Source organism: Anastrepha obliqua, chromosome 5 (assembly GCF_027943255.1).
Source record: "Anastrepha obliqua isolate idAnaObli1 chromosome 5, idAnaObli1_1.0, whole genome shotgun sequence".
NCBI classification, from domain to species: domain Eukaryota; kingdom Metazoa; phylum Arthropoda; class Insecta; order Diptera; family Tephritidae; genus Anastrepha; species Anastrepha obliqua.
In genome coordinates, this window is record NC_072896.1 from 115,404,302 (window position 1) to 115,430,236 (window position 25,935).

General features: G+C 34.6%; 1 protein-coding gene across 1 annotated transcript in view; it reads left to right on the top strand.

Annotated features, from left to right (window-relative positions):
* Positions 1–25,935, top strand: part of LOC129248420 (cell adhesion molecule Dscam2) — a 229,806-nt gene that overhangs the window by 198,382 nt on the left and 5,489 nt on the right. The window lies entirely within an intron of this gene.

The window sequence follows — 25,935 nt, forward strand, 5'->3', positions numbered from 1 at the left end:
AGTGCTGTACATAGTAATCTGAATCCCTTTTTATTAGGGTTAGAGCCTATTTTGCTCTGTTGGCATTTAAGTTCAAAAACTTGTTGGAGTGATTAAGGCCACTTGTGTCGTTCCAGTGTTCCCTGATTTTTGTTTGGATCCATTTTTTGGTTTCCTGTTTTATAGTATCTTTGCTAAAGCCGAACAAAGGGGTTGGTCCAATAAATAGCCCTTCTGCCTCTTTTTTTAGCGTAAAAGTCCGCCTTCTCGTTTCCTTGGTGTCCCTAATGTCCTGCTACCCAAATCAGTGAGACCTGATTATGGGTGGCCAGTTTGTCGAGTGCATTGTTACACTCTATTAGGACTTTTGACTTGAATGTGAAGCTATTCAAGGCTTTGAGAACCGATTGGCTACCCGAAAGTATTTTAGTTTTTACTTTCTCGAACCCTCTTTTGGATATAATTTTCACTGTTTCCATTATGGCGCATAGAAAATCGTGGTATATGTACTTAGTGTTAGAGATTTGTGGTCCCACTATTCCTGCTCCTACTGCTTGTAGCGTTTTGGAACCACCTGTGTACCATTTTTGTGAGTCATCATCCATGTTGGTTTAGTGTTCCACTCTTCCCTAGACGGGAAGATAACATTGTATCTTTTTATAAAATTGAGTACGGCTGTTTATAATTATTTTCGTTTTATATCCTTTTTACTTTCAACAGAAGCTGTATTTTTTCTACTTTCTATCTTCATTGCCACAACTCCCTCTCAATTTTCGTATTAATTAATGATAGTTGCTTTAAAATTTTTTTATTTTTTTTCTTGGAATTATATGTAGAATCCAAAACTTTTAAGAACAATGTTGAGAAAATACTGGTTGGCCCATCCTTATGTGCATACATTCGCTTACTTTTACTTCAGACAAAATCATATTCCGCTTGCTTTTTACGCATGTAATACCAAGCAGTTTTAATAAAAATCGTCACCAGAGACCACGTAGATGATGCATGCACCAAGAATCTACAACAAGACAAAGCAATTGTAGAAAAAAGCATCGTACTGGCATGGCAATTCCACATTTGAAAAATTTTCGCCACTAAATAATCTTCCGAAACGAAGTAGCAAGTGAAAAAAATTTAAATCGCAAGAAAATGTTGAATTTATTTCGCCGTCTTGTCGCCAAAGCGCTTCACAATAAATCTATAGCTTCATAACATGCGCACCAGACGTGCTGGCTTTGGACGCTTTAGACGTATTCCGCTAACAAATCGTATAACTGACTAGAGCAAAATGAAAACCACATCAGAGTTAAAGAAGCTGACTTTCCTTTTAATAGCGTCTTGTTAGCGCCCGCCTATTGCTGAAACCTGCTTCTAAGTTAGTTCTTTGACTAAAAGTAACCAACAATTTGACTAAAAGTAACCAGAAAAATCTTTGCTCAGGAATACTTCGCGAGCTTATAGTTTGGTATTGATGAGCACCCGCCTGAGCTTTCTGTGCTGACTCGAAAGCCTGCCTACCTGTCAGAAAGCAGTGATGGGAGAATAAGCTGCCTGAAAACTGAAAGTGCACCTAAGCTACTTGGTTAGACACTCTTGTAAAGCATAGGATGGGTTGAAACCCAACACCGGATAGTTGCGGAAGAAAGTCAAAAAAGGATTTTCCTAACAAGCTTGCTCTACTCCTAGCTAAGGCTGGACAATTACAGACAAAATGTTCTGCTGCTTCTTTCTCGTCCTCGTCGCTATAACTTCTGCAGTATTCATGAGAAAATACTTCTAGCCTAGAAGAGGGCCTACTCAACAGCCAATCACCGGTGACGCAAGCCCCGACCTTCGAGATGTTCTCTCTATTTTTCTATCAATTCTCCACATTTTCTTATCTATTTGTGGCCAAATTAGACTGGCTGTAACACAAGTATTTTCTTCTCTCCATGACCTATTGGCCTTCTAGAGAATATTATGTTTTATACTTAATTTGCAAGTTGCCATGGGGATTCCAATGTTGCCTCTCTTTTCAAGCAGCGGAAGATTAGTACACTTTCTGGCTAGCTCACCGGCTTTGCAATTTCCTTCAGTATCTCTGTGTGCCCGAACCCATGCATGTCCTCACAGCAAGGAATGTAAAGATTGTACCTCCTACGAAGATCACCACTTCCTCAAAAGTCAGCATTCGACTGTTGTCAGTTCTGATATACATTTTTTTAAATTCCTGCTATATCTGTAGGACAAACGCGCTTGAGTAGTGACCTCCATAAACCAAAAACAAAAAATCTTAAAATCTTTTAGCACAAGCTCGCTAAAAGAGCGTATTTCTCATTTTCAAATTTCATTTCAATGTCTTTTTCGATTAGCCAAAGTTAGTCAAATTAAGTTGTTGGCATAATTTGTTTTTTGCTATCTTTCTTTAACATTCATAAAGTGAAATGCAAATGAAAAGGGTTCGAAAAAAGAACGCAAAATACCAGTCTCATTTTTGTGCATGAGATATAGGCTATACACAAACACACCCATTCGTACTTATAAGCATTCTCATGGATCCCTGTCGGGTCTGCTGAGCCTTTGAACTGAGTGGCTGAACGGAATTACATGCAAATAAATAGGAGGCGACATAAGTTATTCAAGTGCTTTACTTCAATGAAATGCGGATTTTCTGAAAAAAAGAAACTGAAAAAAGGAGTAAAAAAATGTAAACAAAAGTGAAGGCATTCGAAAACCAACGATACAGCATAGATAGAGCAGTCAACCCGACGGATGTAAGCAAGCATGTAAAAGAATGAGCAAATGGGCGGAAGGTCGAGAGAATGAAGGGCGAGCAAGCGTGGAAAACGGCACTGATAAGAGCAGCAGCCATGCAGGCAAAATGCGCAAAAAAGTGGTGGAGGGATGAAAACTGTAAAACCAGAAAATGCCAAAGGATTGAAACAACGCAGGAGTTAGTCATGGTTTCAAAAATGCAAATAAATGTAGCTATTAAAGGTTCCCTGTAAGAAACTGCAGTAGTTCACATATCACAAAAAACTGTTCAACTAAATATGTGAATAAAAATCGGTTTTTTCATAGACTAGTTTCCAACTGGGTACTGGGAAGTTAGTTGCATAGCTATTGGGTTCACATCTCTCAAAACACTGTTGAACTAAATAGGTATGTGAATAAAAATCGGTTGTTTCATAGACTAGTTCCCAACTGGTTGCTTGGAAGTTAGTTGCATAGCTATGGGGTTTGGATGCAGTTTATAATAAGAAAAAAAAAACTTTAAAAAGCTTAATACCAGATTGCAAATGAAATTACTTTTAAATTTGCATTTTCCAAACAAGTTTTCCACTATTTACGTTGAAAATAGTTGTACCATAAAACTAAATTATTTAAAACTAGTTAATTTTTTTGCTAATGTTTATCATATACTTTCATGTTAAAAGAAAAAAATGGCTCTTCGCTTACATTTTTAACAATAAAATCTGTCAAAAACAAATTAAGTTCAAATAGATTTTTCACAAACCATTCGCCGACTAGTTATATTACATTGAGAGGAATTGATGAAATTGCACACCATTTATCATAAAGTGCGACTAAATACACATCAGTATACAAAAATTACTTTCAAATTCGTTTTTCATTGCCTCGCTTCAAACTAGTTACATTGAAAGTAGATTAACCAAAATGCAAAGTAGTTAAAATCTGTTTTTATTCTTTTTAAAGCGTTCTAGCTTACTAGTTCTAACTTCAACTCGGAAACCAGTTGCTATAAGCACAGAGTATTTGATTTTACAAAAGAAAAAACAAATTTCTTTAAAATTAAACTCTCAGACACTGGCCCATAACTAGTTAAATTGGGTGTAGTTGCTAAATGTGGTTAATTTTTTCCCAAATCAACGAAAATTTACTTAGAAGTTCGTTTCGTGCATGAATAAATGAACTTCCAACTAGTTACTTTGGAACTAGTTGCAAAGTTAAGTTATTTAAGTTCAGTTTTTATAGCGAGTTTAAAAGCAAAAATGCTCAGAAATGCGTTTGACATGTATAAAAATAATAAATTTCCAACTAGTTACTTTGAAACTAGTCGCAAAGTTGAATTACATAAGTCCAGTTTTTAGGGCAAGTTTAAATATGCTTGCCTTCTTACCTTTAAGTTTTATTTATAAAAGCTTCTACAAATTTATTTTGACGGACATGTTTTCGCCGAAAATGGTTGCATTTTGCATATCGTGTTGCTCTATAAAGAGCCCTTTGGCACTTCATAAGGCTAAACTGATGCCCAGTTTCGCTATCTATCACTTATTTGGAGCTAATCTATGTTTTTGCTTAGGGAATCAAATGAATACACAGTTTTTCGCATACTACAATTTCAATGGTGTCAGTTGTTGTTATAGCAGCAAAAACCTTTCCCATAGATGTACGGGAAGTGCTGCTGGAGTGAATCTTTAGCCGGATATATAGTAAATCTGGGTCCTTCCGGTAACGTAAAACCGACTGTCGTGGGGCAACATAACACATTTTGAATGAAGTCAGTCGCTTTCTTCGCTTTCTTATTTCCCGATGGTAAGCTCAGAAGCTGACGGCTTCGCCTGTTCGGGAATCAGCGAATGCGTGGTTCTGCCGATATAGCGTTTCAATCGCCTGTTATTAGTAGTTTTTATTCAAAATTTTCTGTTATTTTTAGTTTTCGCGATTATTCCACAACTTGTTCTTTTTTTTTGTTTTTTTTTGTGTTTTTTTTTTGTGTGAGAGAAAAGTGTATAATAAAACCAGGAGAGACAGCTGAAATATAGTCAAGAAAAGAGAGAACGCTACAGTGTCACACAATTCACTTTAAGCCCAGATTTGCCCATAAAGTGGCTATATTCTACACTCAGTCTAAACTAGTCGAACAACTAGTTGGATATTTTGGTCTGGAAAAACTATTAAAACCACACACCCGTAACGTGGCTTCCGTTAAACCAAGTTTTTCTACACAGTAACGAAACCTGTTCCGTTTCTGATATCGTCATTGGCTGCATGGATAGCAACGGCAAAAGGATTCATATGCAAAATACCACTTAAAGTAGATTTATGCGTTTACAGTGCACAAAACAACCAACAACGACAACAACCAAAGCTCAGCGAATGCCATAGAAAATAAAAATGGCAATCAGTACAAATCCACTACCACTACACAACCAACCAACCAACAGGCAAGACGGAAATTCACTTCACTCACACACACACGAGTACTCTTCGGCACACAACAGTCTGTTAGAGTAGTCGCTCATTCAGTGCTTAGATACTTATCCGACACCAACCGCAACAAAATCCTTAAATACTGTGCCAAACATACTCACATGTGAAGAACGCGTAACTGTATGAAAAGAGCGATTGCCTGTAGAGAACTCACACAATTCACACACACATTATTGAGAGCCCACACAAATACAAAGTACATACTAAGAGTATATGCACGCGCATGTGATTTCGCTATTTGTTTTTGCTACATGCATAAATTCATTCTCAATTTGTTTACATTTCGACATTTCAAAATTTACTAAAATGGTTTACTTCCAGCTTAGCATAATAATAACAAAAAATTTGCATAGGACTTTTGCGTTAGCCGACTATGACTGGGTGGCTGAATAGCTGAAGGCTTGTCTGGCTGGAGCACACTACTTCCTTTCTATTTCTCTGAAACAACACTCAGCTGGCAAAGTGTTGGATCCTTTGTTGTTTTAGTCCCGCTTAAAGCGTTTAAAAACACATGTCAACACAAAAATGTGTGTATGTATGTATGTGAGCAAATACTCGTATGCATACTCGTACCCATACTCACATGTGTACACATTGCCATTGCATGTTGCGACGGTTGAGCGATGGCAGGATTTTCGGCTAAAAATAAACACTTATGTAAATGGTGTAGTAGTGCTTAAAATAGACAAAGCCTTTTGTGCTTTATTTTCTCTTATTGCTCCTCTCTCGCCATATTAGCTTCGTTTTTTTTCTTGCCTTTTCCCTCCCGTTTTTACTTGGCTCGCATCATAAAGGATTTGCTAATCAATGATGAAGACATTTACGCAATATTCTATGCCCCTATACAAGCACAAATACATACATACATATGTAAGTGGTTGGGTAAATTGAAAACTAAAGAGTTCAAGAGCACACAAATACCAATGGGAGTATGTCGATATGTACATATGTAAGCTCTGAAGGGCTTAAAAATCTATGAATGGCATGCAAATTGAAGTGATGTGGGAATTAGAAAATTAGAGTGTAAAAAATGTGAATGGATGTGAATGCCCTTCGTGCCTTAGCGAAAATTTTACGATCTCTAACTTACGACCTCTTCGAATGTCTAGTAAATCTGTGAAGCTTCATTAAGCGTTCGCGTCATTTTTTATAGTAAATTGAAATAGAGAAGCTCAAGTCATCAAAAATTGTGAAGTTTTTAGCTTATTTGGTGCTATTTGATGAATAAGAGAAGGAAAAATGAGAACACGTCAGAGCACCTCTACCAAACTAGAATTTCAGATAGATGTGAGTGGTTTAAACACATACCTGATCGAAAACACTGCCTACGGGTTTTTACTAATTACTCAAGGCTTAACGATAGAGTTGACTTTAGTGTCTATTGTAAGAAACCAAAAGTGAGCATTTCGGCTCGTCTTCCTAACCACTGTAGCATATTTCACTCTAAAATTCTAGCCATTAATGCGGTAGCTGTCTGGTTAAGCAAAAATGTGAATACCTTCAGAGAAATCTATATTTACTCCAATAGCCAAGCGGCAATTAAATCTCTTAGTGGTATTGTCACTAATTCCATCACTGCTCGCAAATGCCGGGCGTCTCCTAATGAGATGGCGGAATATTATCACACATTTGATATTATATGTGTGCCAGGGCATTGTGACATACCAGGGAATAGTAAGACAGGCAAATTAGCGAGAGAGAGCACTACCACTCGCCTACCTCTTGATATGGAGATTGTAGGTGTACCTCTCTCCACCTACACAGTGCGAGATGGGTTGAAAGTGTGGCATGTAACGCTGTAAAAAGAATTTGGCCAAAATAGTAGGCTAGTCGCTCAAAGGCATCACCTAATCGGTCAAGGAAAAAGATTCCTATGTTAGTGGCTTTAATCACAGGGCACTGCCTGATAGGTCGACATGCTCAAAGATTGAATGTACCTCATTTCAACTTTTGCGGAAGCTACAAGAATGAGGAGGAGGAGGAAGAGTCCGTTAGACACCTTCTCCATTACTGTCCCATGTGGCATTAAATGCAGAAAATAAATGTACTTTAAGTTTTTTGAGTCAATTATATTTTACCCTTTTCTTTTCGATAAAAGCTATAAAGAAGAGAGAAAAGGCTTAATCAAATTGTACTGAAAAATGAATGTGTGTCCTGATCTTGAAGTAATGGGCGCGCCCACCGTCTATGATTACCAAAAATTCTACTAAAATCCTCTTTTGCTTCAATAACCATCTATTTTATAATATATTTCAAAAACAACAAAAACCAGTTTATACACAACGACAGTTGCTTTCACGACAACAACAACTGTTTTTTTTTGTTTATATGCGGCAATGCTTTCCGTGTGGCGCCACAGTACGTGAAATATGTATCAGCAATGGACACAACGGACCCATTGCGATAGCTCTATAAGGTCGGAAAGAGAGTATATAGATTGGAAGGGAGGGAGAGAGTTGCAAATTGTTTGAAAAAGGCGACCATGAAAAAATGTATAATTTTTGGCAGGGCTTTTACGATTCTATCGCTTAACTCATCCAGCTTGACATCCAGCGGCCCATTTATGCTAAGCTATGTTAGTTTTCGGCGGCTGCCATTCTTTACGGGTTTCAGCGAGTAATTCTTGAAAACCGTCAAAGATTCAGAGTCTGCGAAGTTCCGGGATCTGAAGTAGTTCCAACCTACTTGGCATTCAAAGAAGTGTTTGTTGAGATGGTAATGCCACGTTTCAGCCACCTACCTTACTTATCTTTGTAAAACTCTTAGGTGTATATTTTAGATACCGCCGTAGCTTAATGGGCTTGTGATCAATTCCCTCTACCTCCGGGTTCGAAACTTATAATGATCATGAAACATGAAACAATAGAGAAGGCCGCTTTTAGGCGTCTATAGCGGTCGCCCTTCGGTGCGCAATAGCAAACCTCCAAGTACCAATTGGGACACACCATCAAGACGCATACCACAGATTCGAGTAGAACTCAACAAAACAACAAACAGAGAATGGCCGCGCCAATTGTATATATTTGATAGATTAGATTAGCTCTGTAGAGGATTGGAAAGTCGAAGCATCCAGTCAGGTAATCTATTGAACTATACTCAGATAGATTACAGTAGAAAGAATGAAGAGACAGAATAGATAGATGATAAGACGGAAAAGTTGGTTTGAGGTCACACTTGCGCAACATTTTCGGATTCTTTGATGAATCTTAAGAGATCCCGAAGATTATGAACCTTATCTATCTCAACCGAACAGCCTTAGTCTGGTTCTAGAAAACGCTGCAGAGAAAATTCTCAAAAGTGTCCTCATTCTCGCGACACGATAGTCATATTGGGTCGTCAGTGATTCCCATGGTAGCCATATGTTGACCACAGGCATTGTGCCCTGTGATTATACCCATCAGCACTATCAGGTCCTTCCTGCTAAGTTTTAAGAAAAAGGTCGCAAATTTCCTGTTTGGTTCCTTCATAAAGCACTTGGCTACACTGCAGGAGTCCAACGCAGATCAACGTCTTCTATGGGTAGACCTCATGAAGTCGCCAATCCGTAGTTGAATCGCTGCAGAATTGACACCTAGTAAGGGTTCAGAACCTAGTGATATGCTTGCGGAGCCTTCATGAGCCAAAAAAAAAAATATTTTCAACTTCTTTTAATATAGAAAAAAAAAAGTTTCTTAAAATCGTCAGCCTCCAACTTTTTAAATGCAGCTGTGAGTCACGAGTGCCAAACGTATGTTGTGGAAATATCCAGCATTCTCATAAATATTTTAGTTATTGCCTTACCTTGATGCGAGTGCTATTTAAATAAATACTGTTTGCTTCAGAAAAGCCAATTCGAAATGAAATTTTCAAGAGCAAGCTTTGCAGTGCTCTATGCCAGCAAAAGGGGGAAAATGGAAGTATTTGCAACAAATTGAAACTATGTTAAATAGTTGTGTTAATAGGATTTATTTTTGATTTTGCATTTTAAATTCGTCTCGAACTACTCCAAAGCGTATTAAAAATAAACAAGGGAACTGGAAAAAGGGAAAATAATGACCAAAGTACATCACAATTCAGTTGCATGGATGGATTTATATATTGAAGTGCGGGTGCACTTGTGAACGTGTGTGTTTGTGTGCAGTATACGTGTGCACTTTAAATTTCAAAAAATTTAAAATTTTACTCCCTGTTAAGGTGAAGCTATTATTGGGAAATGTAAAAGAGGATTTTGTATTGAATGTTTATTTGGTACGGCTGCCAAGCAAGAAGGGTCGATGAGGTCACAAGAGGTTTACGATGCCTAATACGAATTGTAGGCAACTTGTTTAGGGCGTCGACGTTGATATAACAGCATTTAAATAATAAATAAAATTTTTCTCGGGAAATGCTTAAAAGCATTTACGTGGATTTATTTATGTATGATATCAAATATTTACATATGTATGTATATGCGTTACATGATTTTGTGTAACTGCATATTTAAAGATATTAGACTGATTTTTTAAAAGCAAAGGCATATTACTTCTTAGTATTTACTTTACCTTTTTTTATTTTTTTTTTTAATTTTTTTTTTTATTTTTTATTTATATATTTTTTTAATTTTATAAATGTGTAGCATTTTTATTTATCCACCCATTCGAAAATCTCACTTAGACAGCAATGAAAATATTTTGAAAATAAAAAAGGAAAAATTTTGAAAATTTTTCTACAAAAGCTTAAATTTTGTAATTTTTTGCTTAAATTTCAAAGTCGAAGAAAGAGAAAAGATAAGAAATAGGTCATATTTTAAGCTCAGCAAAATACTTTTTTAACTAGTTTAGTGGCCCTTAAATATTTAGTTTTTGTATTTTATTTATTTTTTGAGCACAAAATGTTTGCTTATATTTTTTGTTTTATTTATTTGTCCAGACTTCGACCTTAATTAGATGTCATTTTCAGATACTCTATGCTCTGTCTGCCCACCCTAAGTTTTGAAAATGTTAAATTTCTTTTCATTAAAAACACTAAATACCAAGGCACATTGAGCAGGTAGCAGCAGTAGAACAAAAGCGACAAGAAAAATGTATTTTGTTTGTGTGTTTGGTGCGTAGATTGTAAAAATCTTTAAACAAACATTAATAGTTTAGAGTAATGTATACGAAATTTTCTTAGAGCTCAAATAAATAGAAAAGGGAATCAAATCATTTGCTCTGCTGCTACAACATCCGAAGTTAGTGTAAAGGCACCAAAAATTAGCAAGTTTTGACTATTTATCTATAATTTTTTTATTTCAATTATTATTTTTTTTATATAAAAATATAGTTCATTCTTTTACCAAAGTAATTGAAGTTTCTAACTTGCGTAAAAATTAAAAAAATTTTAATTAGAATTTTTATTCCAATTATTTTCCTTATACAGCTCATTCTATAAAAAAACTATAAAAATAATAAATGCTTAACTTATTCCAAGATTTATAAAAATTGTACACACTTTCGTAAAAATTTGAAAATTTTTAATTACAATTTTTATTCCAATTATTTCCTTATACAGTTCATTCTATAAAAAAAACTATAATAATAAAAAAATTTTAATTTTGCCCAAGATTTATAAAAATTTTATAAACTTCCGTAAAAACTTGAAAATTTTTAATCAGAATGCTTTTCAATTTTTTCCCTATAAATGCAATATACTATACAGTTCATTCTATAAAAAAATTTTAACTTTGTCCAAGATTTATAGTATAAAAATTGTATAAACTAAATTATATTTATTTATATAAATATAAACTAAATAAACAAATTTCAAAATTTTTGATGACAATTTTTATTAGAATTATTTTTCTTAAAAATAAAAGTTGTCCATAGTAATCTAAATTTGTAACTTTGTCGAAGATTTAGGTATACAAATTTTATTCACGTTCTTAAAAATTTAAAAATTTTTTATCAGAATGTTTTCCACTTATTTTTCTTATACAGTTCATTCTATAAAAAAAACTGTAATAATAAAAAAATTTTAATTTTGCCCAAGATTTATAAAAATTTTATAAACTTTCGTAAAAATGTGAAAACTTTTAATCAGAACTTGTATTTCAATTATTTTCCTTATACAGTTCTTTCTATAAAAAAAATTATAATAATAAAAAATGTTTAACTTTGTCCAAGATTTCTAAAAATTTTATAAACTTTCGTAAAAATTGAAAATTTTTAATCAAAATGTTTTCCAATTTTTTCCATATAAATGCAATGTATAGTACATTCTATAAAAAAAAACTATGATGTAAACAATTTTTAACTTTGCCCAAGATATATAAAAATTTTATAAACTTTCGTAAAAATTTGAAATTTTTTAATTAGAATTTTTATTCCGACTATTTTCCTTATACATATCATTCTACAACAAAAACCATAATAATCAAAGTTTTTACCTTTGTCCAAGATTTATAAAAATTTTATAAACTTTCGTAAAAATATTGAAATTTTTTATCAGATTTTAAGAAAAAAATTTGGGTACGCAGTTTTATAGGTTACTAAATTTTAGTGTGTGGAGTTGTGAAGGGGCTGAAAAATCTCGTTGATTTTTTATAATATTTTCCCTTGCGAATAATTCGCATTTTCTCCGCATAAAAAAAATGTCGTGCTATCTTTTTGCTCTTGCATGCTAGTTTCTTTTGGTCACTGGAAAGCCTTAAATAATAATTACTATTGTAATATTACAGATCTTTTATAGCGAACAGAACAAAATAAACATTTTAAATAAATTTTGTACTACCGACAAAATGCGTAAAATTTTTAATTTTGCAGTTTTGTGTGAAATGCCTGAGTTGATTTGAAAGTAAAAATGTAATAGTAAAAAATTAAAAGGTAATAGTAATAAAAAGTAAAATTTACATTTATTTTTTGCTTATCTCAGCCACCGAACATCTTTACATAAATGGAAAAATGTAGTAAAAGAAGTAAAAATTGTTTAAAACGAAGTTATTTAAACTTGATTTACTAAAGTTAAATTTTTACGACAAACTAATATTCACATAAAGTTACGATTTGACATTTTAGAATTTATTTTTGAATTCATATTTCTTCTTAAATTGAAGTAAATTATATTAAAGTAAAAAAAAAATGTATCTTTTACCTAAGTGAAGTCCACAAATTTTAACGATTTTTAACTTCTTCACAGCTTTTGAAGTACATTTTCAGAAGGTATCGATAGTCGATAGACCATCAGCTGTAATTTAGTGTCATCAGCTGTAATTTAGTGTCATTCCACATGCGTTACTTTTGCCACATACAATTTGAGCCTTAGCACTGAATACAATTATTTTCGAGAATGAATTGATCTGCGCAAATTTTAGATAAAAATTACCCAAAATGAGGCATTGAAGAGATATGGGCAAATATTCCTAGAGATGTCACCCAAACTCTAGTAGACTCCGAGCAATGACATCTACAAGTAGTAATTAGTGCAAAGAAACACTGCCCAAAATATTAATTTATCGATTTTCCTTTATTTCCATATTTTCATTATTGCCCTTTATGTGCCTGAGTCCCACTTTTTGTTTGAGTTGTAAAATTAAGTTATTGTTCAGTTTACTGGAAAACTTCCAGATAATTAAAATGTGATATTATTTTCGTTTTCTATAATAAAATACTGAATTGAATACTTTATATTGGCTTTTGCCTTTTGAAAATTGGTTGAGCTGTTCTCAAGTTGAACCCTTCTAAAGGATTGAAGTCAGAATAAACAAGTGTCCCAGTTTATTTTTGGTTCACTAAATGGTTTTCTAATAGCGGTCGCCACTCGGCAGGTAATGGCAAACCTCCGAGTGTATTTCTGCCATGAAAAAGCTTCTCATAAAAATATCTGCCGTTCGGAGTCGGCTTGAAATTGTAGGTCCCTCCATTTGCGGAGCAACATCAAGACGCACGCCACAAATAGGAGAAGGACCTCGGCCAAACACCCAAAAAGGGTGTACGCGCCAATTATATATATAAATGGTTTTTGGTCCATAAAATTGGCGCATACATCCTCTATTAAGTATTTATTTGGACGTGTTTCTCCTCCGCTAGTGGTCCGAGTATTGTTGTTGACTACTACTCGTTTATGTCACCTCCGATCGTGTTTTTATGTGAAACTTTTTCATGACTGAAATGCACTTTGTGATTTTCCATTGTCTGGCGCAATTGCTGTTAGAAACAACTTTTTTGAAGCTTTATGTCGGCAATGGGCGTCAAGTCCTGTAGCTTTATATTACCGTTATGTCACACACTCGTCATTTCATTGCAATTGGTAAATATTTGTTAACTTTGCTACAAATATACGAACAGGGGAAATTCGCCTTAACATATTTACATGCATACATATGTGTGTATAGGCGCCCACATAAACACACCCCGTTTTAACACTACCGTAGCAGCAACCTCATCAGCATCAACAAACGACTTTCTATGTAGCCTGTCTGCTAGTGTAGAAACACATCAGTTGATTCGCTGGTAAACCTTGGAGAGAATGGATTTGACTTCTTTACGTTGTGCCCACTGTTTGTGTGTCCAGTGGCAGTTTTTGCAAACACATTCACACTCATACACACACACAATACTAAATTCCTTTTGATTATAATTTCATTGCTGTTTGCTGTCCGCAAATAAATGCATTTGCCTGCCAGCTAGCCAGGCCACCTCAGCATCGGAGTTTGTAGTGCCAGAAGTAAACAACTCTTTTTGGCTTATGATGTGTAGATACCTGTACTTGTATATACATACATACACACATACATACGTATATACATACAGACATCCATATATACATACATGTAAGGGAGCATAAAATCCTTAATAAAATACGAACTATAAAGAAATATTTAGGTAGATATTTGTTTGATATTAGGAGCAGAAACTTTTTTCTTTTACAAAAACAACGATTTGGCAAATTAAGAGGTATGTATTGTATGCACATGTCTACTTGTATGTATGTATGTATAAGTATATATGTAATTATAACAAACTCTTCAATCGATTTCAAATCCACCCATGTACTCGTATGCCGGAGGTTATTCAAAGAAGTTTTAGTCAGTATTTTTTGACAAATTTGGCCATTCAATTTCGGTATAAAAATGTGCCAGTTTAAAGTGGCTCACAATTTGCGTGATTTTTGATAATTATTTTTTTTTTTTGTTGGCGTTGCATGCATTTTCTTCCACACAACTCATGCTAACATTTTTTTAATTTTAAGAAACTTCACAAGACCGCCGGAAATAAAATTGTCAAAAATCAACCCGATGTTTGAACCACTTCAAACTAGCACATTTTTATACCAAAATTGAACGAGTTAATATAGAAAACTGCATGCGCAAAATTTTTCGAAATATTTGGTATATATATACATGCAAATACATAATTGAAACTTACACTCTTTGTTGGGTATTTGGTCGAGCTTCTCCTTCTATTGGTAATGCGCGTCTTGATGTTTTCTCACAAATCGAGACTTATGCCGCCTCCAAACGTTAGGTGATTTTTTATGAGGAGCTTATTCGTGGCTGAAATATACTCGGAAGTTTGCCATTGTCGAATAAGCTCAGATGGAATTTCATCCAAAAACGTTCTTAGCACCAGGGAAGCCATAGAGAGACTAGCCCCAGTCAGACGGTTACACATCTATTGGATACCCAGAAATACGGGCATTGCAGGAAACGAAATTGTAGATGAGATTGCCAAAAGCGCTGTTTGCATACAATTCGAACAAGAAAACGACATACTGAAACCTTTAAATACGGTATACAATGACATCGCCACGGATATGAAAACACGGATAGACAGGAGGTGGAATAATCTAGCCGCTTATAAAACCGCGAAAATAATGTGTACACAGAATGCACATAAATACGCCAGATTCGTAGTAGCCCTGTCTAGAAATTAAAGCAGAACTATCTTAGGTATACTGACAGGCCACAATTTGCTAGCGACGCACACATACAAGATACACATACAAGACAATGATAGCTGCAGATTTTGAATGAATGAACGGGAAGAGAGGCAAACTCTTGAACACCTTCTATGCTCTTGCCCTGCATTAGCTAGAACCCGAATAAAATGTTTAGGAGTTCTTCAATATGAGAGGTTAGAATGTCTCTCGGGGTTAGAGCTTCAGAGCTTACTTAGATTCGTAAAAGACGCAAGCTTATTACAAGAAGCCTACTACACGGAAACGTAAGGGTCAAGCTCCATTTGATACCACTAAGGATCAATGTGATGGCTTTCAGCCAGCCAGGTAAACCTAACCTAACCTTTGCCATTTGCCATTGTCTGCCGAGGGCGATCGCTATTAGAAAAACCCTTTTCTGTCATTTGGTGTTTCGTGTCCGAGGTTTGGAACCTCTGCACTACTGAATGGCAGCGAGGCACCAATCCATGCGACCACGGCAGCAACTGAAAAGCTTAAGATTTTGATGCAAATTTGTTGCCAAGTTTGAAAGTTTCATTTATATGGTTTTTATAGTAGTATAAAGTAAAGTTTTATAAAAAATTAGAAAAAGTAAAACAGGCAAAATGAAATACAGAAGTATAAGGTGGCGCTAAATTAATCATCCAATTGTTTGTTTTAGTAGCTTGTTTACGAAATTAAAAAAAAACAATATTTTAAGTGATGAAAATCTATATTTTGAAATTCACGTACTTCACTATGTACAAGGTGGCGCAAAAATAATCATCCCATTTTGTTTTTGAGTAACTTTTTTGTTAAATTAAGAAAAAAAGCAAAGATTTTGAGTGATGGAAATCTTTATTTTGACATTTACGCGCTTCACTACATATATACAAGGTGGCGCAAAAATAATCATCCAATTTTATTTTTGAGTAACTTTTGTCAAATAAAAAAAAACAGATTTTGGGTGATGGGGGAATCTTTATTTTGACATTTACGCGCTTCTTGTCTATAGTGGCGCAAAAATAGTCATCCAATTATGCTTTTAATAACGAAAGAAAAAATAATTTTGAATGATGAAAATCTTCATTTTGATATTTACGCGCTTCACTATATACAAGGTGGCGCAAAAATAGTCATCCAATTTTGCTTTTGAATAATTTTTTTAATAAATACAAAAAAAATGATTTTGACTAAAGGAAATATTTATTTTGACCTTCACGCACTTCACTATGTGCAAGGTGGCGCAAAAATAATCATCCAATTTTTTATGTTTGGAAGTAACTTTTTTGCAAAATAAAAAAAAACCAAGATTTTGAGTGTTGGAAATCTTTGTTTTGACCTCCACGTGCTTTACCATATACATGGTGGCACAAAAATAATCATCCTCTGTTTTTTTTTGTTTTTTTTTTTAAGTAACTTTTTTGCAAAATAAAGAAACAAAGATTTTGAGTGTTGGGAATCTTTGTTTTTACCATCAAGTGCTTTACTATATACAAGGTGGCGCAAAATTATTCGTCCCAGGTGTTTATTTGTTTTTTAATAACTTCTTTACTAAATAAAAAAAAATATTTTGAATGACAAACATCTTTATTTCGACCTTCACGCGCTCCATTACTTGTCTGGTTTTATACCACAGCTGCCTATTTCACAAGAGTCAAATAACTCTTCCGATAGCTTGATTATTTTGCGCCACCTTGTAAAACCACTTAAACTGATTCAAGATTATGGCTCTCCAGTTACTGCATTCTTTTGAAGTATTCGGCTACTGTTTTTAAAATATTTCCAATTTAAAAAATTTTAAAAGCTCGAAATCAAGCCTTCAACTAAGGTTTCTAGAGCACTTCAAACCAAAAATGTTGTGTATATTTGTAATTTCTTCATGTGGTTTTTCTGATTTTGGTTTTTACTACTTCTTCTTTGCAAAAATTAAGCCGTTCTAATAAGCTTTGTAGTCCATTTTCAGTTGAAACCAAACCAATTTATGCCAACTGCAAGAGGCAAAAATTCGCTTTAGCTCGGTATTTGTTGATTTTGGTTTGTCTAACCGCAAGGAAAGTAAAAATATTGCATGAATATGTGCTTGTATGTGCGTATGTATGATTTTCAGCATAGATTTAGGAAAAATTACGGACCATAGGAAAGAATGATTATATTTCAACACAAACAAATATATTTACGAATGTTTGGAAAAATATTGTGTTGAAACCACTAAGCTCATTTTTATTCTTCAAGGCTTTCTTGCATTTTTCAAAGCTAACCATTGAAGCAATTAAAATTTTAATGCAATGCAATCAAAAAGACTTCCCGGTAATTGGGCTGCCATTGTTTCATTGGGTTTAAATTTAACGAAATATGTGGAATTAAAAAAAGCTGAAGAAGAAAAGTTGGGAAAAGGAAAAGTGGCAAAAGTAAACTGTGGAATGAAGTTGGTTTTTATGCGAAGATATTAACTTGAAAAGGTAAAAAGAACGTAAAGAGTTAAGTAAGTATGTAAGAGGTGTAACAATTAATTAGTTTTTAGTCGGCAATTGGCAGCACTGAAAAGGGAGGGTCTTCCTATAATTTCAGTAGGATTTTGAAATCAATAACGCGTTTGGTTTGTCTGCTGTGCATCTGTTTTTTTATCTTTAGTTAATAAATTATTTGGTGAAGTCATGAAAATGAGTGAGAGTATCCAAAAATTGAGCCCAGCATGTATTTGAGTATGACTCCAAGCTCCGTAAATGAGATCAACGGTTGTCGGTAAGGGATTGGCAAAAGTTGCGATTGATGGCAATTTCGATCCGGCTTTCGATATTCCAGGCAACATCATTCATTAAAGATGTCCCTACTGGACTGACAATGATTGTGGAATACTATGTTGAAATTCCGTGGCAGCTGTTAGCGCGCATTTTCCGTGTGCATTCCAAGTTCGCTGAAAACAGCTGGATCTTGCACCAAGCCAATGCGCCTGCTCATGCCTCGTTCATTTCGCAAGAGGTTTTGACAAAAAAATTATTCCAAAATTACAATATCCACTTTAGATATCACATCTGATCGCTGTTTTATTTACCAAAATGAAGTCGCTTTTCAACGGAACTCACAGGAGGCGCACAGGAGGTCAAGGAAGTAGGCAGTGTATTAAATAACTGTAGCACATGGACTTATTGGCAATTTCTGTCAATTGATTTGTTTCTTATTTAATTTTAATAATTTTGTATATATTTCACTCTTCTACAAAAATCCTATAAATCCAAGTCACAAACTTTTTGCAAATTTAAAAAAAAAATTAATAATTTTCATCAAAAATTCAAACTTTTTAATCAGAAGTTTGAGAAAAATTTTGAGGTATGCAGTTTTATGGCTTATTTAATTTTGGTGTTGTATAATAAAGTGAAAGTTTGAATGGCTCTAAAATCGGGTTGGTTTTTCACAATTTTTTCCGGCGATCTTGTGCTTTTCCTCTTTTCACTGCTCAACGACTTGATAATTGATTACTTATCCAATTTTAATAATTTTCTTATGAAAATACTACAAAAATCATATAAATCTAGCTGCAAACTTTATGCAAATTTTCAAAAGAAATTTAACACTTTTCATTTTCATTTCATCAATTTTTTTTCCGGCGCACCATAGGTTTTAGGTAGTTGGAGGATGATTTAATCTCTTAGGCGGATAGCCCAGGATGTGTTTTGACATAATAAAAAAAAAAATAATTGAGACCTAGACAAGCTCTCTTCATTCACGAGCATGTTAAGATAAAAATTATTAAAATTGGTCAACAACTGGATCCTGTAGCCATTTTTGAACAAGATTTGTCAAAAAATCCTCACTGTACGGCGGTGTTGTGCTTTTTCTGTTTTCAACGCGATCGTACGTGAGAACTATCGATATCGATAACTATAGTTTGACAGCTGAGAATGGCAAGCTGTGTTGATATTTCTGTTCAGTAAGATTTAGCAAGTCATCATGAATTGTTTAACGCCATAAGAATGCTTCCAAATTGTGGAAATTTACTTCGAAAAAAAAAAAATTAAGTAAACCTATTCGCGAAGTTCAGAGAGCGAAGCAAGGCGTTTTCATTAAAGGTGGTGCTACTAAACCAACAACAATGTTTTGTACCTTTGATTGTCAAGGCAAAGTAGTGGAAAAGTAAAAAACAAAGAATGAACTCACCTTGTTTCATTCTGTGCTGACTGCGACATGGATACGCCTTGGAGCGAAGTTTTGAAGAAGACGCCGAAATGTCGATTCGTCGTCATTCTCAACTTATTGCTCTTTATCCATCGACTACGTGGAAAATTATACGTAAGGATTTTGGCTGACGTGACTATAAAATACAGCTCTGGGAAGAATTGAAGCCCAATGACCATAGTTCGTTTCGCATTTTTGCTGATTCATTTTTAGGCTCCTTTAGATTTATTATTCAGTTTTATTGAGAATTTTAGTCAAATATTAGATGATCGAATGGGCCATGTTGCTCGTAGCCGCGACGGTCATATGTCAGATATCATATTCATACAATAAAATACGATTAAATTATCTGCAGATTTGAATAAAACAAAAATCATGCAAGCAATAATAATGTTTGGCTTTAAGCTTTTAAGCTCTTAAAAAAACACCCGAAACATGTAGGATGCATACAGTGGCGCTACTTTGAAACTTCATGAGCCAGTTGAGAAGTGTAGATATGTAGGTACGCCATGCAAATGAAGTAATAAGCAAATGGCGTAAATTGTGGTTTTGTGGAATTGCATACATTTAGGCGTACATGTTGTCGCATGAAATAGCAAGCAAGCAGCATAAGTCACTTAAGCATCATAGAAAGTCCAAAATTTAATTAATTTACCTTTGCTGATGGCGCACCTGAATTTAATGGCATATTTTATTAGAAAAATATATGAAGCGCAAAGTAATGAATGCCGTAGAATATTTTCTAAAAAGTTTATTTGTGTGTGCTCATATCTAACTGTGTTTGGTTTAAAATTCTCAAATTTTAAATACATTAATGCTGGTCACATTTGACTCTACACTACCTGCACCTGCTCCTCCAACGGTAATCACTGTTATTTTGTCTGACTGTTTGAGTGTCCAGCAGCTGCATAAAGGCTTCAACACGCACACAGATTGGTTGACTTCCTTGCTATATCTACATATATGAGTGTGTGTGTGTATGTGAATGTTATGTGAATTATCTTTGAATGACAGCAGCTGGTGTTGCTTTCCTTTCTCTTGCTTTAACTGCAATGAATATTTTCGTTATATATGCATACATATTTTATGTATTGTAGTTGTTTTTGTTGTTTTTTGCTCTGCATGCACATTTGCTGTGATTGCTTGCATGCGGACGTGCATTTTCTATTTTAATTAAAAATTATACAAATTCATACATTTCTGTGGCAGAGGAAAGTAACACATAAATACGTACACATACATATGTACATATGTACGCATCTGCATAAGGGTAATTCATAATTGCGGCCTTTAATGTCGTAGCAATACTGCCCATACATTCATCTAACGGTCAGAAGTATAGGATCGCGATATTTTTGCAAGCTTTGACTACTTTCCTGTAATTTTTTGTTTTTGAATTTTCATTAATTTTTTATAAAAATGTAGGGCCTTTCAAAGCTGATACCTAGATGTCAGTAAGCGAGTAATTCCTAGACGATACCTTTTTTTGGATGTCATCTTTTTGATATTTTTCAAGTAGACGGAAGCACAGTTTTACTCGATAGAACAACCCGTTAAAATTCTTTAAACTTATTATAGTCCGGGAGCCAGGGGTTATTTTGACCTCATTTCATGCCGACTGATTTTAATACTGAAGGCAGATGCCATCCAATGGATGACGAAACCAACCGTCAGCTGGTCCAGTAGCGGTGGGTACATGCGTGGGATGCTGCGAAACGTGTCGAAAAAAAATTTTTAACAACTCATTTTATACCGGCTGAAATTTTTTTTGTGTATTGTTGACATTTAGTAGAATAAAAAAAAATAGTCAGCTGCGCCGTAGAGGGGGGAAAATACGTCAGCTTAACAGGCGAACTTGCAAAATAAATTAAAAAGTAAAACTAGTTATGCCGATTGAAATTTTTGTACATAATTTTGGATACAAATGAAAATATAAAAATGATGGTCAGCTGCGTTTATAGCGGTGGGAAGACCGTCAGCCGAAGCAAGAATGTATCATTGCGTTCAGCCGACGTAATTGCCCCCCTCTACGGCGCAGCTGACTATTTTTGTTTTATTCTACAAAATGCGAAAAAAATCCATTTTTTTAATTCTGACTACCCCTAACCCCTTTATGTTTCGAATTTATGTCAACTATTTTCAATCACCTTGTGTGAAGAAGTGCCTAATTTGGCCCACCCTAATGCATATACCAGCGACATACATATATTTATGCATAATTAAAAAGGAAAAGCCTCGATGTTTTGTGCCTGATAAGCCATCACCTGGTACACCCACATACTTACAATGCATACACACATTAACACGCTTATGTATTTGCTACCTTCACACAGATGTAAGCATTCAAATTTCCATTTTTATTTGTTTCTTGTGTATCGGCGCGCTCGTCTGTACTTCAAATTCTCTACCTAACGACTCCAACAGCTGATTTTCCTCTGCTGCCACTATCGCTGCTACTCCTTCGAACTTCTTACCAAATTGTTGCTCGAAGTCCTACAGTTTCGAGTTTTTCCTTTTGTTATTTCAATCCTTGCTGCCCTCCAACCAGTCACTCATGCAGACATTCACGCCTGCATTTGTATCTTTGATATATCCATTAGAATTTTTCAAGTTTTGAAGTATTTATCATTCTGATTTTGCAATTCCTGCTTTTAATTCACTTAATTTTAGTTTTTTTTTACGCTGGAAGCTCTTGAATGGTTTTGCTGGGTGCTGTCGTCGCATGCGTTATATTATATTTGATAGCTCTAGTGCATCATTCAAAGTTTTATAAACGGAGTGAATAGCGAGAATATAAGAAATATATATAAAATGAATAAGAATTACAATTATTTGAAAAAGTCACTGATACCTTGCTTATGTTTGAGGGTACTTCGCTAACCAACAAAAAAATCATCACTGATTAGGCTTATATGCGGTTCAATGGCTTTGTGACTACGCAGAATTGCTGTGTTTGGAGCGGTAAGAAATCTTAGGTGACTCACCGTATACACGTATATTTGCGGTTTGTTGCATTTTATAAGCCGACGACGTAGTTCAAACACATTTCTTCGAGATCGATGAAAAACGTGCATTCGAGAATAAAGCTCAGTGTAGAATTTCGCTCAACGATTTTTTTTCTAACAAGAATTCACGAACTTGGTATGGAAAGCCTTTGATTTCAACACAAGAGTGTTACAAGCTTCTTCCACATAAAAATTCGAGTATACTAGGTTGTTCAATAAGTTTTTCAGTTCAATAAGAAAAACGCAATTTTATGGTTTGAAATAAACTTTATTATTCAGTGTAGTCTCCCTGAATAGCAACGCAAATTTATGAATTCCATGCCTGAAGTGAGAATCGCGAAGGACTGCAAAATATGCTTCCACAGCTGTTATGACCTCATCATATGATGAAAAACGCTTTGCACGCATGGATTTTCTTAGATCTGGAAAGAGATAGATGCAGTTAGGGGCCAAATCGGGTCAAAACGGTGGATGTTCCAGCAATTCGAACTTTATTATTATTATTATTATTTATTAAAATATAATTAAAATTATAGATTAATCTAAGATAAAAGCTCTAGCTACCAGGGCTATCGGCTTAAATTCGAACTTTAATTCATGGATATTAGCCATTGTCGAAATGCTCTTGTGATATGGTGCATTGTCTTGATGAAAAATAATTATTTTGCAATCTGGGTATTTTTTCATGAATGTTTTGCTTCAGATGATCTAAAAGATTTCAATAATATAGAATTTATTGTATTTATTTATTTATTTAATATACATATTTATTTATTTATATTAATTGCAATGAAAAATATTTTACTTTTACCAGTTTGCAAATAACCCACAAACGAAATTCCTTTCGCATCTCACAAACCTTCTTGACCGATGTCTGGATTGTTTTCGGAGTCGAAGTACCAGGTTCACACCACTCTTTAGTCTCTTGTTTTTATTTAGGCTCATTGTGATAGACCCAAGTCCCTTCCATAGCGATTAATCGACGCACAAAATCCTCTTTATCCTTTCGAAAACGCTCTAAATGTTGCTAAGAAAGTCGCATTCCATTCTTTTTTTTTGTTACATTACTAGCGAATGCGACACTCATCGGGCACACAGCTTTTTGAAACCCGATATTTCATTCAAAATATTGCTTACACTGCCCAATGAGATGCTTAGGACTTCTACTAAATGCCTTTCAGTCACTCGATGAATTTCCAGCAGGATATCCTGAAATTTTGCCACGATTTCTGGCGTTGTTGCTGTTATTGGACGTCCTTGACGTTGCTTGTCTTCAAGGCTTCTGTGATTGCATGTTCACCTTCAGCAACCCATCTTTCTACTGTATTAATTGATGGCGAAAAGCGAAAAGTTCTTTTACACTTTCAGCATTCGTTCATAAATTTCCTTTGCTTTTAAACCTTCCAAACATAAAAATTCAATCATTGCCCGATATTTGATTTTTTTAATATACATTGTAGAAAATACTGTGACACGTAGATACTAAATGGCTTGTAAACAAAGCATAAATTGACAGATTCTTTTTTTTGTTTTTTGTTTTTTTGGGTTTCATAAATAACCCTACTTTCCCTTAAAAACATCGTCTGTGCTATGCCATATGCTTTTGGGGTGCATTTACCTGCTTTCTTATATAGGTAAAAATATTTGGGTCATTCTGATTTCTCCACTACTTTATGCAAAAATATTTATGTGTATTTCAATCAACTTTTGACGAGTGCAGAATTTGAAATTCGTTTGTATGCGTGAATGAATTAGCATTTTCTTATATTCGTTGAGATGTACTTTAGATTGTGTCTATGAAATATTGCCTTCCTTTTATTGGCAAAAGGGCTAAAAGCTGCATCAAACGTGCTTGTGTGTCCTTTAAAATACATTTTCACATACTTACCCACAATTGTATTATATCTATGCATATGTACATAGATACATAGGATACATATATGCTAATATATTATATTAATCTGAATTGAAATAATTTATGCTATTCTTTCGTAATACTTCCATAGACTTACATGATTACATATCTACAAATGCATTGTATATAGAATAAAAGGCAAATATTAATTAACGCTTCACATTCAATTCATTTATAAATATTATCACTTATCTTTATCTATTAATGCTTGCAATCGTAAAGCGGATATAATACAGGATGTTACGCTCTAACGGAGAGCGCCTGAAGTAAGTTTGTATTGAATTTATGGCACAAACCAAATATGGTAAATAGACGAAATTAATCCAATTATTGGAACATGAATAATAAATTATACACACACACGTGCACACACATACACTTATATATGCACATGCATGCATACGTCATACATGCAAAAAACCAAAAAAACCAACTGTCATACAAAAACAAATGCAAATAATGAAAAATACATGTAAATGTATCAGAAACTAAATTAAGCTATTCTAGATCAATAAACACCATTTCCACTCAATAAAATATTTCATAATAATTTTGATTTCTTTGTTAAGCTGTTTGTTTTTTTTTTGTTTTTGGTTTCTTTGTGTTTTGTGTGAAATACTGAAAGGTTTTACTTGTAAAGGGTGCTTTTTTAAGATCTATAGGAAAGTTTTTCAAAAAACCACACGTAAAATTCAGAAAAATGCATAAAGTTTTTATTTAAATCGATGGTGCAGTCCATATAATTTAATGTTTGAAGATTATTTCATGCAAATGTTGACCGCGACTGCGCTTCAAATGGTCCATCCGCTTAGTCCAGTTTTGGCATACTCTTTCCAATGTTTCGGCCGGTATCTCACATATAAATGCTTTAATGTTGTCTTCCAATGCGTTAATTGAAGCAGGCTTGTCTGAATAGACATGAGCTTTAACATAGCCCCACAAAAAATAATCTAAAGGCGTTATATCGCACGATCTGGGTGGCCAATGGACAGGTCCCGAACGTGAAATAAAATGTTCACCGAACTCGCCTCTCAATAAGTCCATTGTTACGCGTGCTGTGTGGCATGTGGCACCGTCTTGCTGAAACCACATGTCATGCAACTCAAGCTCTTGCATTTTGCGCTCACCATTCACAGTTACGTTACGATTCGCAGCATCTTTGAAGAAGTATGGTCCAATGATATCTCCTCCAGCCCATAAATTGCATCAAACTGTGACCTTTTCTGGATACTTTGGTAGCTCTTGCAATTCTTCTGGCTGATCTTCACTCCAAAATAGGCAATTCTGCTTATTTACGTACCCATTGATCCAAAAATGAGCTTCGTCGCTGAACACAATTTTTCTTGCACCAGCTGTATTTTGAAAGGCTTCACACCTAAATCCTGTCACAAAATTTTCCAAGTTGTTGAGTAACAGAGGCCCAATTGCTGCGAACGGCGACGAATCAATAATTGATGGTCGTCATTCACACTGGCTGATACAGCTGCGATATTTTCTTCAGTTCGCACTCTACGTAAGCGTGTTGGTGGTTTGATGTCCAGTAATATAAGTTTGGTTCTAAATTTAGTCACAATAGCTCGAGTGGCAATAAACTGGCCATAAAATGGAAGAAGCGCGCGATAAACTTTCTTAACAGAACACCCATTTTTATAATAAAATTCAATGATATGCAAGCGTTGTTCGTTTGTAAGTCGGTTCATGGTTAAATTATAGACCAAACTGAAGATGTTTGACAGTGAAACAAAACACGAAACGTGCGTCAGCTGTTTAAACCTA